The 11,318-nt window shown below is 59.3% G+C and overlaps 1 pseudogene; it reads left to right on the forward strand.

The window, feature by feature from the left end:
• Nucleotides 1-3,621: 3,621 nt before the first annotated feature.
• LOC115283115 lies at nucleotides 3,622-3,744 on the forward strand (annotated as a pseudogene).
• The last annotated feature ends 7,574 nt before the right edge of the window (nucleotides 3,745-11,318 follow it).

Below are 11,318 nucleotides of genomic sequence, written 5' to 3' on the forward strand. Positions count from 1 at the left end.
CCAACCCAGCACGCTCGCAGAGGGGACACCTTGCACATGGACACCGGAGACACACCCAAAAATATTTATAGCGACGTATAGCAAACCACCGGGAGGAGGGGCCAACTGTGCATCAGGAGAAGATCGAATAAATAAGTAGCTATACATTCGCTGGTGGAGGATCCTGCAGCTTGAACAACACACAGACTCCGAGACATGCACGACCTGAGCGATCAGATTCCCCAGCCAGAGAAGATTGAACACGGAGCTGACCCAAACCAGGCAGACACCAAGATGCCGGCCAGAGCGTGCAGCGTGCCGTCTTTTTAAAGAAAATTTAAATAATAAGAATAATAAATTAAAAAAGCAGCGGGGAGGGGGCGCCCTGGGCGGCTCAATCAGTTAAGCATCCGACTCTTGGTTTGGCTCAGGTCACGATCTTGTGGTTTATGAGTTCAAGCCCCACCTCGGGCTCTGCGCTCGTGGTGTGGAGTCTGCTCAGGATTCTCTCTCTCCCTCTCTTTCCCCTTCTCTTTCTCCCTCTTTCTCAAAATAAATAAATACAAACACTTTTTAAACATTGATTTTTGTTAAGATAAAGAGCAGAGATCTTTTGAAAAGCTCTCCGTCCGGCTTGCAGATGAGGGGACGGGGAGGGAGTCAAGTTTCCTGCAGCAAAGGACCGGCCTCTTCGGAAAGCAGTTTGGTAGCTTCTTTTTTTTTAATTTTTTTAATGTTTTTTATTTATTTTTGAGAGACAGAGAGAGACAGTGGAAGCAGGGGAGGGTCAGAGAGAGACACACACAGAATTTGAAGCAGGCTCCAGGCTCTGAGCTGTCAGCACAGAGCCCGACGCGGGGCTCGAACCCACGAACCGTGACATCATGACCTGCCCCAAAGCCGGACGCTTAACCGACGGAGCCCCCCAGGCGCCTCTGGTAGCTTCTTATAAAGTGTAATATACACCTGCTCACTCCTTGGCATTTACCCAAGAGAAAGGAAAATACGTGTTTTCTACCGAGACTCACAGGCAAATATTCACGGCCGCTTTACTTACCACAGCCCCAAATCGGAACCAGCCCAGCTGCCCATCAAGGGGGAGGGCTCGCCATCCAGGGGGACGCTGCTCAGCACACGCAAGCCATGTGACCGATGGATGGCCAGCCCGTTGTGCTGAGTGAACACAGCCAGACCCAAGGGGCTGCACACTGTAGGTTTCCGTTTACAGAAGATTCTAGAAAAGGCAGACTATAAAAGAGAGAGCAGAGCAGTGTCGTCGGGGTGTGCTTCCTGGAATGGGGTAGGGAGCAGAGGTCTTTTATCTGGATCCTGAGCCCAGGATGATCCTGGCGGACACGTGAGCCAGTCCCACTCCATCCGAGGTGTCCAAGACCCAGCACCAGGGTCTTCCTTCCTGCCGCAGTGGTCAGTATACCTGACCCAGCTCCCACCCACACACCCTTCCTCCCCAGGCCTCCAGGAGACCTCACTGCCCAGCCCCCAACCCCCACCTGGATGCAGATGTGTCTGCCGTGTTCAGGGTCAGCAGCCCTGCATCCAAGCCTGCTTAGACCTCAGACCCCTTCCCTGCCTTGGAATGTCCATCAGTCTCCCTGTGACGCCCCTGCACCCTGTGTCCTAGGTCACGGAGTCCCGCCCAGGGCTTGCAAGACCTCTCAGGGGGCCACAGACTAGAGCTCCGAGGGCAGCCCTCTGGTGGGCAACCCCTGATTCATGCACCTGGGTCTGTCCTGTCCCTACTGGAGACCCTTCGAGGCGGCCTGTGCCCATCCTTACCTCTCTTGCAGCTTCTTAAAATTTTTTCTATTATGTTTTTTATTTATTTTTGAGAGACAGTGCAAGCAGGGGAGGGTTAGAGAGAGAGGAAGACACAGAATGTGAAGACAGGCTCCAGGCTCTGAGCTAGCTGTCAGCACAGAGCCCGACGCGAGGCTCGAACCCACGAACCGTGAGATCATGACCTGAGCCGAAGCCGGACCCTCAACCCTAGGAGCCACCCCCCCCCCCCGCAGCTTCCGACCAGGCGTCCTGACCACCCCCCCACCCCCCCAGCGCGGAGCCTGGCCCAGCCTGGCTCCAACTCGTCCTCACCCCCCCTCTCTCCGCGCAGAAAGACCTGCTCTGACCTTCTCCTAATCTTCCTGGTCTCGCCCTCAGGCCTCCTGGGACCTGTGGCCCAGCACCCAGCCCCAAACTGGCACTTGTCTGGCCTCAGGGCTTGTACAAAAGGGTCTGGAGTGGACGCAAGGACCTCAGAGCCTGCCCACGTCACCTGTGAGCCCCTGGTCCTCGGTTTTCCCGTCACAAAGAATGTCCTGCCGAGGTTGTTTTGACGCCTGGTGGGGCAGATATGCCCGGGGACCCCACACCAGCATCGCGTGTCCCTAGAGCGCTGCCACTCGCGTCACCTCTCCCTGTGCAGTCACGGTCTGGGCATCCAGCGCCGGGCATCTCTGCCAGCTTTCCCTGGGCCACATGGGCCGCCGGGGTGTCTGCGGGGCCACAGGTCACCTGGGCGGTGGAGGAGGAAACTGGCACTTCTGAGAGGTTTGGGGGCCTGGCCAGGCTGGGCAGGGGGCTGCGTCTGCCAGCCACACACCGGCTGCAGCCGCGCTTTGTCGCGATGGGTGAGGCTTTGGTTAAAGCAGTCAGGGGGCACCTGGGGGGCTCAGTCGGTTGAGCGTCTGGCTTTGGCCCAGGTCGTGATCTCTCTGTTTGTGGGTTCGAGCCCCACATCAGGCTCTGTGCTGACAGCTCAGAGCCTGGAGCCTGCTTCGGATTCTGTGTCTCCCTCTCTCTCTGCCCCTCCCCTGCTCATGCTCTGTCTCTCTGTGTCTCTCAATAATAAATAAATGTTAAATTTTTTTTAAGGCAGTCAGGCATCTGTGACAGTGGTGATTTCCCAAATTAGGCCTTTTAGTCATGATTCCTGGGGAATGTTCCCGGGTAGACGACTCCCTTTCTAGAACAACTGTGGGGCGGGGGAGGGGTCTTTGCACCTGAGAGGGAGTTTCCCAGCATCCTCCAGGCTACTTTGGTCAGGGGATAGGGCACAGGAGATGGCTTCTGCCTGGGCTTTCTTCCCAGAGGAGCAGAGGTTTGCTGAGCCGTGGGCTCTGGCCAGGTTGGAGAATGCTAGAAGACATCAGAGAGGGCAGCTGTGCACTCAGAACCCAAAGATCTGGGTGCATGTGCTGCCTTTACTGCACGTGCCGGCTCTGGGACTTTGAGCAAGCCCCTACCTCTCTGCCATGAAGACTTCCTGGGTTACCGGGAAGAACAGCTCAGCTGAGCTGAGCAAATACGTTGTAACCTCTCAGGCTCCAGACCCACGAAACATGGCCATCACACGATCGTGATGGCACGTTCCAGAACATTCCTATTAAACGCCAGCCCCTTCCCTGACACAGGGCTTTCACACACTAGCATTGATCGTCTTGGCTGCCAGTACGGTGGATGCCCAGGTGTTCAAACCCAGACAAGCGGGCCTCCCAGGAACCCCTGGCGAATGTCAGCACCACGGTTCTGGCCTCCCAGGCCCAGAAGGTGCAACTGCGACCAAGTCATTAACCACAGGGGCCTCCGGCTCCCTCACTGGACATGCGGTGGTCATAATCACTGGCCAGAGATGGCAGGCCCGTCCCCCTGGGCCTCTCATAGTGTCCCAGGCCACAGCAAAGGTGGCCCCGAGCCATGGCCTGGCCTCTGCCATAGGCTGCAGGCACCGAAGTTGGTCACACACTGAAGAATAAAAAATAAAATAAAATAATAATAATAATAAAATAATCACTGGCCAGTTTACAGCCAGAGAAGGCGGAAGGATGGAATGTGATGGCTCCAGGACCCGTGCACCGTGAGCCTAGAACTTACCATCATTTCACACGGAAAGGTACCAGGACAAAGTGAGGCCCCCGGGAGCCACCAGCCCCAGCACCGCCCCCCCCCCTCCATGGGACCGGGAGATCTTCGAGAATGGCAGGTGCACTTCCCAAGATGCCACAGCCCCGTGTGGCCACGTGCGGTGAAACCCAGGCCTCTTATCTCCTGGCGCTTTAATCAACATCCGCACTTGGGCTGTTACCATTGCTGGCAACGTTTCTCTGAAGTTTATTAAAAATGTACCACACGCCAGGCACTGCTCCAGGAACCTCTCAAGCATCATATTGAATATGGTATTGAATCCTTGCAGTAGCCCTACAAAGTCCATTGTTTATTGTTACTGCTGTTGTTTTTTCTATTTCACAGATGAGGAAATACACACAGAGAGGCTGAGAGATCTCTCCAAGCTCACACAGCACCACGGACCCAGGTCTGTGTCCCTGCAGAGCGTGTGCTCTGACCATTGCACACACTGCCTCCTACCCTGCTAACCCTCCTGGCCACTCTGATGGGTTGGCACATCCAGGCACTCTAGCTGCGGGGGGGGGGCGGGGGGGAACACCTGATAAGGGGGGGTCACTGCCAATCTAGGCTCTCCTGAGTTCTTCAGATCCGCCCTGCCTCCCTGCCACCCTAGCTCCGTTTCCCGGCCACCACACAGCCATTCACCCTGGTGTCTGCCTCTCCTCTCTCGAGGTCTTGTTTCCACGAGAAGGGGGCAAAGAGGCCACTGTGGCTGGTGAGAGGGATGCGGCATCGCCACCTCTCAGATCACCTCTCTGTGCCCCCGTGAGTGCTAACCACCCACGCTGCGCCAGGCACTGTTCTGGGCGCCCGATGCAGCCACGAAGAAGGCGGTGGGGCCCGCCTTCCAGGAGCTGGTGTTCCAGAAGGGTGCCCAGCCCCCCATGGCGGAGGCAGACCCCGCTGTCCATGGCTGCCAGACACGCAGTCCAGGAGATAGGACGGCGGGAGAGCGTTGGGGGTTGGGGGCTGCCCACCTGCTCCTCCAGCAGGAACAGGGCGCCGGGTAGGGCAAGCCCTGGGTGGGGGAGGAGGAGGTGAGCCACGTAGGCAGCACCAGCAGGACCAGGGAGGCCCGTAGCCTTGCGCCGGGTCTGCTCCGTCCATGCGGGGCTGGCCACGATGGCACTGGGCCCCGGGGAGCCCCCTAAGCCGGTGGTCACAGCCTCCAGCGGGCAGCCCTGCAACCCCTCCCCCATGTGTGGGCCGCGCTCCCCACTCTGCCAGCAAGACACAGACGCCGGGATGCATGGCGGAGGTGGGGATGATCCCGGCCCGGCAGCCGCTGCCAGAAGCGGCTCCTCCCACGTGCTCCCAGCGCCGTGCCCAGCGGACGCGGGAACCTGCAGGTGTGGGCCCCGCTGCCACACTGCGTGGGGTGGTGCTGGGGGGACAGTACCCTAGGTCAGCCAGGAGACGCCCACTCACCGGTGCCCACGGGGGTGGGGGAGTGTTGAGAGAAACCGCCCCCCCAGGGCCCACGACCTGTGGATCAGCGGAGCGGGGTGGCGGAGGGGGGGAGGCGAGGGGGGTGGGTGCACCCGGAAGGCCAGCAATGGGGTGGCTGTGTCTGCCCAGCCTCAGCCTACTGACTATGGCGGGAGCCCAGCCAAGGGGCTCTCAAGACCCTCTCCAGGAAAGCCCCCTCCCCTTCCTGCAGGCCCCCCAGGACCTGGTTGCCCAGGAGCTCCCGCTCCCCAACGTCAACAAAGGAAGCTTCAGTCTCTCCCTTGGAGGGCCTAGGATGCTGATAAAAGTCTCCTCTGTCCCCAGTTTTTCTCCCAAATATTTTTTGGTCCATGAAGACTAGAGAGCCTCCGAGCAAGAACTCAGCCCCTGGTGACGGAGGAGCCTGGGGACAGAAGAGCATTAAAACTCATGTTCCCGGGCACCTGGGGGGCTCCGTCGGTGAAGCATCGACTTCAGCCCGGGTCATGATCTCATGGTCTGTGGGTTCGAGCCCCGAGTCAGGCTCTGTACTGACAGCTCGGAGCCTGGAGCCTGCTTCGATTCTGTGTCTCCCTCTCCCTGCCCTTCCCCTACTCTCTCTCTCTCTCAAAGATAAACATTAAAAAAAAATTTTTTTTAAATCATGTTCTCCTTCAGAAGGTACAGGCAGGCGTGGCGGGCTTGCTCTGGGCGGGGCGGGGGCAAACCCTTCCAGAACCTGATTTACCGCCGAAGCAGGGCCCCTCCGAGTCCAGCAGCAGTGGGTTTAGAAGAGGCAGTTGGCCCCTCCACGCCAGGCCCACAGCACAGCCCCTTCCTGGAGACCCATCCAGCCCGGAGGACCCCAGGGACCCCCCCCAGGCTGGGGACACCTGGAGGAGCCTGCCCCCCACTGTCAACGTGATTTCCAAGCTAGAAATCGGGCTACATCAGGTGTCCACGGGATTGATCTGATGTGAAAAGCGCTGTGAAGACACTGTAGCCAAGCCGAGTCTGGCCACAAGTTCGTGAAAACGCGTGTGGAAATGAGCACAGCTGTGTGACATCCCCTGGCGGGGCCTGGATGGGACAGGAGGCTCCGGGCCCCCAGGGGCGGGGCCCTCACCGAGGCAGGCGTCCCTGCTGTGCCGGAGGTCCCCTCGGACCAGCTCTGCCTCGGGCTTCTCTGTGTCTTTCTCTGGACTTGGAGAGGGCGGGGCCACCCACCTGGTGGTGGGGGAGGATTGGACGCCTTGAAAATGGGAAAGGGGGAGGCGCCTGCGTGGCCCAGTCGGTTGGGTGTCCGGCTTCGGCTCAGGTCATGATCTCGCGGTTCGTGGGTTCAAGCCCGGCATCTGGCTCTGTGCTGACAGCTCAGAGCCTGGAGCCTGCTTCGGTTTCTGTGTCTCCTTCTCTCTCTGACCCTCTCCTGCTCATGTTGTCTCTCTCTCTCTCTCTCTCTCAAAAATAAATAAAAAATTTAAAAAAAAAAGAAAATGGGAAAGGGGTTCACTCAACGTGGTTACCATGAGGTGGCAAAGACAAAGGCAGGGACAGAGTAAGAAGGCAGCCTCTCCACCTGCCCTCTAACAGGCCCTCCCCTGCCCTCCTTCCCCCTCCTTCCCCTGCCCTCCTCTCCCCTCCTCAGCACTAGAAAGACAGAGCCTGGTGACGCATCCCGGCAGGAGGGGAGGACGCTCGGCCCCCTCCCCCTGGAGAGAGAGAGGTGGCTCAGCAGGAGCCCTGGAAACCCCTACCCCTCACCGCCACCCTCGCTCACAGACCCCCCCCCCGCCTCTCTGGGCCCAGGGCCCCTTCAGACCTCTCAGATCCAGCCTGGCAGGGTGGGTGTGGCCACGCGGGACCGGGGATCCCTGGTCAATGTGCTGGGGGCCAGGGGGCCTCACGCACACTTGCCCCTCTTCTCCGGGTTAACGCCCAGGTTAGCTCCGACCCTGAGATGGAAAGCATTTTGAAATGTGACCGCCCCCCAAATGCAGGTGGAGAGTAGGAGGCAGCAGAGCGGCCCCCCAGGGACCTCACGCACCTGCAGCCAGCACCCCAGCCCCCTCGTCCCCTTCCCTGACACCCCCCCTGCCCTCCAGGATCCCAGGGGATCCCAGGATCCCAGAGTGTGTGGACCCTGCCCCGAAGCCCCGCCCCCCATTCTCCCCACGCTCCCGGGAGCTCTCCTCCTGCCTGAGGACGGTAGTATCAGGAGCTAGCACAAGCCGGGTGTCTCTCTCTCTCTTTTAGTCAAAATCAGTGACAGGACAGAGTTATAAGGCGAGCCGTGGGGAGGAGGAAGAAAGCGCCTAGTGTCAAAATGGATGCAGGAGGCAGTCAGAGAGGAACCTATTAGGATTCCAGTTGCCTTGGGGTGCTCTGCGGCGCGCTGAGCGGAGCCATGTCAGCCGCACCCCTGGCGGCCGGGTGGCCTTCTTCCACGGCGCACCTGTCATTAATGTGGAAGGTGGAACATCGCCGCGATTAGTGGGGGGGGGGGGGGCGTGGTGGAGATGTCTCAGTCACACGAGGGGGGCGGGAAAGCTCCACCAGGAGACTCTAACATGCCGTCTTGGGGAGGCGAGAAGGCGCAGCCCAGAGTCACAGCCGGGGCGTTTCTGGGTGTCTTGGGGCCTCTGAGGACCGAATCTGTGTCGCACACAGGGGCTGGTCCTCGCAGGCACGGGGGAGGCTGGACAGAAACAGGCTGAAGCCAGGACAGCAGCTGCTGCCAGAGGGGGACCCGCTGTTCTCCCCTTGTCCTCCAGGGCAGGAGGCCCCGCGCCAGGCCCGGCAGCCCCAGGGACCCACCAGGCTCCGCCCCCTGAGCTGCACTGGCTCCAGTGCTCCCCTAAGAGAGGAAGGCAGCGGAGGGAGGGAGGGGGGAGGGTATTGCTGGCCCCCGCTGTCCACTGGGGAGAAGATCGAGGTGGCTCAGGTCCTGGAGCCTTGACTGTGATGACCCCCGAGGGACACAGAGGATGCCTGCCTCGCAGAGCTGGTGGCCATGGTGAGTGGAATCAGGGATGGGAGTGCCAGCAACAGTGGGGGGCCGGGGGGATGCAGATGAGGTTGTCAGCCTCGAAGCAGACCCCAGAACACAATGCCTTCCTGCCCAGCACCTGCCACGCCCCCTTTCATCAGGTGCTTTGTGGGACCCCCTGTCTGACGCTGGTCACCGTGACTGTAGTGGTTCAGTGATGGAGCAAGACGGAGCCTCCACATCCGGGCACCTGGGGGGCTCCCATCCTGGAGGGGCACGTGTCCGCTGGGTGCCGGCACCCACCAGGCCTCAAGGAATCTTCCTCACAGAGCTGGAAGCAGGTGGCGAGGCTGGAATTCGAACCTGGTGCTGTGCGATTTCACTCTCTTCCCTCCAGACTGTCCCGTCTCAGAAACAGAATCTGTAACTCAGCCTGACTCACCCGCCCCAGCCAGCCCGTGGGGGGTGGAGGGGGCCACCCGTGTGCCCCCACAAGGTCCTGTTCGCGTGAGCTTCTCCCTCTGGGAAGTGCGAGAGCAGAGGAGGCTGGGACGGACTCGGTGTGGGATCGTGTGCGGCTACTATTCCCGTTAAATAAATACATTTTGCTAATTGGATTACTCAGACAGTATAATATACTACTGGATTTCCAACACGATGCTAATAAATTGTGTGAAGAACTTAATCATGTTAGCATCCGAAAGCTTGTAAGAGATGAAATTAGAGAATCAGTCCAAGTTGACATCCAGGGCTTTGGTGAGGCTTTCGCACCCAAGGAGTTTCCCTGCCTCGGTGCCCTGGGTGGGGAGGGGGGAGGGGGCTGAGAGGGGGAGGGGAGAACGGGAGCTCAGCCAGAACGTGAGAGCCGCTGCACCTCGGTCCCTGGGATGGACCCAGAGGAAGTTTCCTTGGTAACTTCCAAGGAAAGCCCCCCCCGCCCCGCACCTTGCGTCAGCCCTCACACTCTGCCCTCATCCACCAGAAGTCCACGGTGAGGGCAGGGCCGGGGGGGCGTGGTTCCCCGTAAGCGTCCACGCAGATGGACGACCCCAGAGCCCAGCAGCCACCTCCCTGCTGGCCGCCGGTCCTCTCTGCAGAGACTCGTTTCCTCCAGGTGCCTTTCAAGATGTATGTTTCCAACCCCAGACTCGGGGCCACAGCCGCCACGGAAAGGGTGTGAGAAGGGCCTTCGGGTTTGAGCCAGGGGGCTGAGTCTAGACCCTTCCTCTGCATGAACCCCCCTTCCCAGGGGCTCCAGAGAGAGATGCGTCTTCCTTCCCTCTCCTACCCAGAATCAGGGTGGCTGTGTTTAATTAACACTGCTCGTGGACTCAGCTGGTGAAGATCGGAATTTTAGAGCTTACGCCCTCTGCATCGCTGTCTTGATTCCCCCCAGTCCACCAGAAGAGGTGAGGGACAGGACTTCTGCTAGAGACGAAATAAAACCTCCCATTCCACCAAGCACACAGAGATCAAAGTATGAGGCAGACCCTTCAGGGGTGCCTGGGGGGCTCTGTCGGTGAAGCATCCAGCTCGGTCTCAGCTTCTGTCTTGATCTCAGGGTGGTGGGTTCAAGCCTAGCGTCAGGCTCCGTACTGGGCATGGAGCCCACTTAAAAAAAAAAAAGAAGGCAGATCCATCCAACACGGACACACATGCACACGCACACGCACACACACACATGTTCACGTGACTGTGGGGATACACACGTCTGAAATCAGCCCACAAACAGGGTCATCTCTTTGACGACCAAAACTCATTAAAATAATAACCGGCTTCTGGGGGCTTCCCAGGTATTAATGCAAATGTTTCCCTAGCTCTTCAGGTTCTAGAGCAGCGGTTTGTAGGGTTCTAATTAGCATCACAAAATCCAGTTACACAGGGGAGGGAAAAAAGAATCTCCTCTCGTTTGATGCTTCCTGGTCATTAGCAAAAACAGTCACTGCAGCATCCGGAATTTTCAGCCGGGAAGATGCCAGGGCCCCACCCGCCTCGAGCACAATAGGAGTCAGTTCTAGAAGTCCAAAGACGGCCACGGTGAGGGATGCTCGCCCTGCCCGTGACTTGTGTGCTTGCAGCAAGGAGCACGAGCCCGCCTCTCCACCCCCCCGCACGGCGCCCCTCTACCCCAGCAGCCTGCTTCCCGCCCCTGCACGTGCCCACAGCCACCTGCCTGTTCACACACGTCTCACCCACGAGCTCACAGACCTACCCGTCCACCCTCCAGGCAACAAGAGTCAGAGGTGCCCCCCTGTGGACCAGGCTCTCTGCTCTGTGCCCTACCCTGCAAACATCTTGTTTGGTTTATTCAACACACGCGTGCCTCTGACCTTCCGTGTCCCTGTGCTAACTGGTGAGGATGTAAGACCAGAACAAGACGGCCCCGTGACAAGAAGGTCACGTCCAGGATGCAGGGGACACATCCTTGGAGGCAGAGCCCAGGCCCGGTTCAGAGGGCTTCCGTCTGTGGGCTCAGGAGAGACTAGCGGAAGAATGTGTATGTAGGCACCAGGAGATAGAGTCCCGTGGGAGACCTCAGGGGGACACTTGGCAGGGCGGTGGCACCAGTTCAGCATGGACACAGCAGCAGGGGGGCTGAGGGAGCAGCTGGCGGGAGGGTTGGAGCAGGTCTGAGGTTGAGGCTTGGTGGCCGACCAGAAGGAACCGGGAAGGACATCACTGTCCTCTCCAGGTGAGGGTGGCCGGCAGAGACAGGGGACCCGGGTCCAGGCAGGAAATGAGGGACAGAGAACCTGACTACCTGAACATGAGGAGGGAAGGGGGGGACCACAGCGACGACGGGATGGTTTGAGGCCACCTGACGGGGCGGCCCTGGGAAGAAACAGCCTCTCACGTAACTGGTTCGTGTGGGTCACGGCCTCTTGCACCGCATGTGTCTGTTCAGAGCGATGCCCTGTCCTCGCCAGCTACAGAGGTGGGGGGAGCAGACACAGGCACACACACACACACACACACACACACACACACACACACACAC

Source organism: Suricata suricatta, chromosome 17, assembly GCF_006229205.1.
Source record: "Suricata suricatta isolate VVHF042 chromosome 17, meerkat_22Aug2017_6uvM2_HiC, whole genome shotgun sequence".
Lineage (NCBI taxonomy): Eukaryota > Metazoa > Chordata > Mammalia > Carnivora > Herpestidae > Suricata > Suricata suricatta.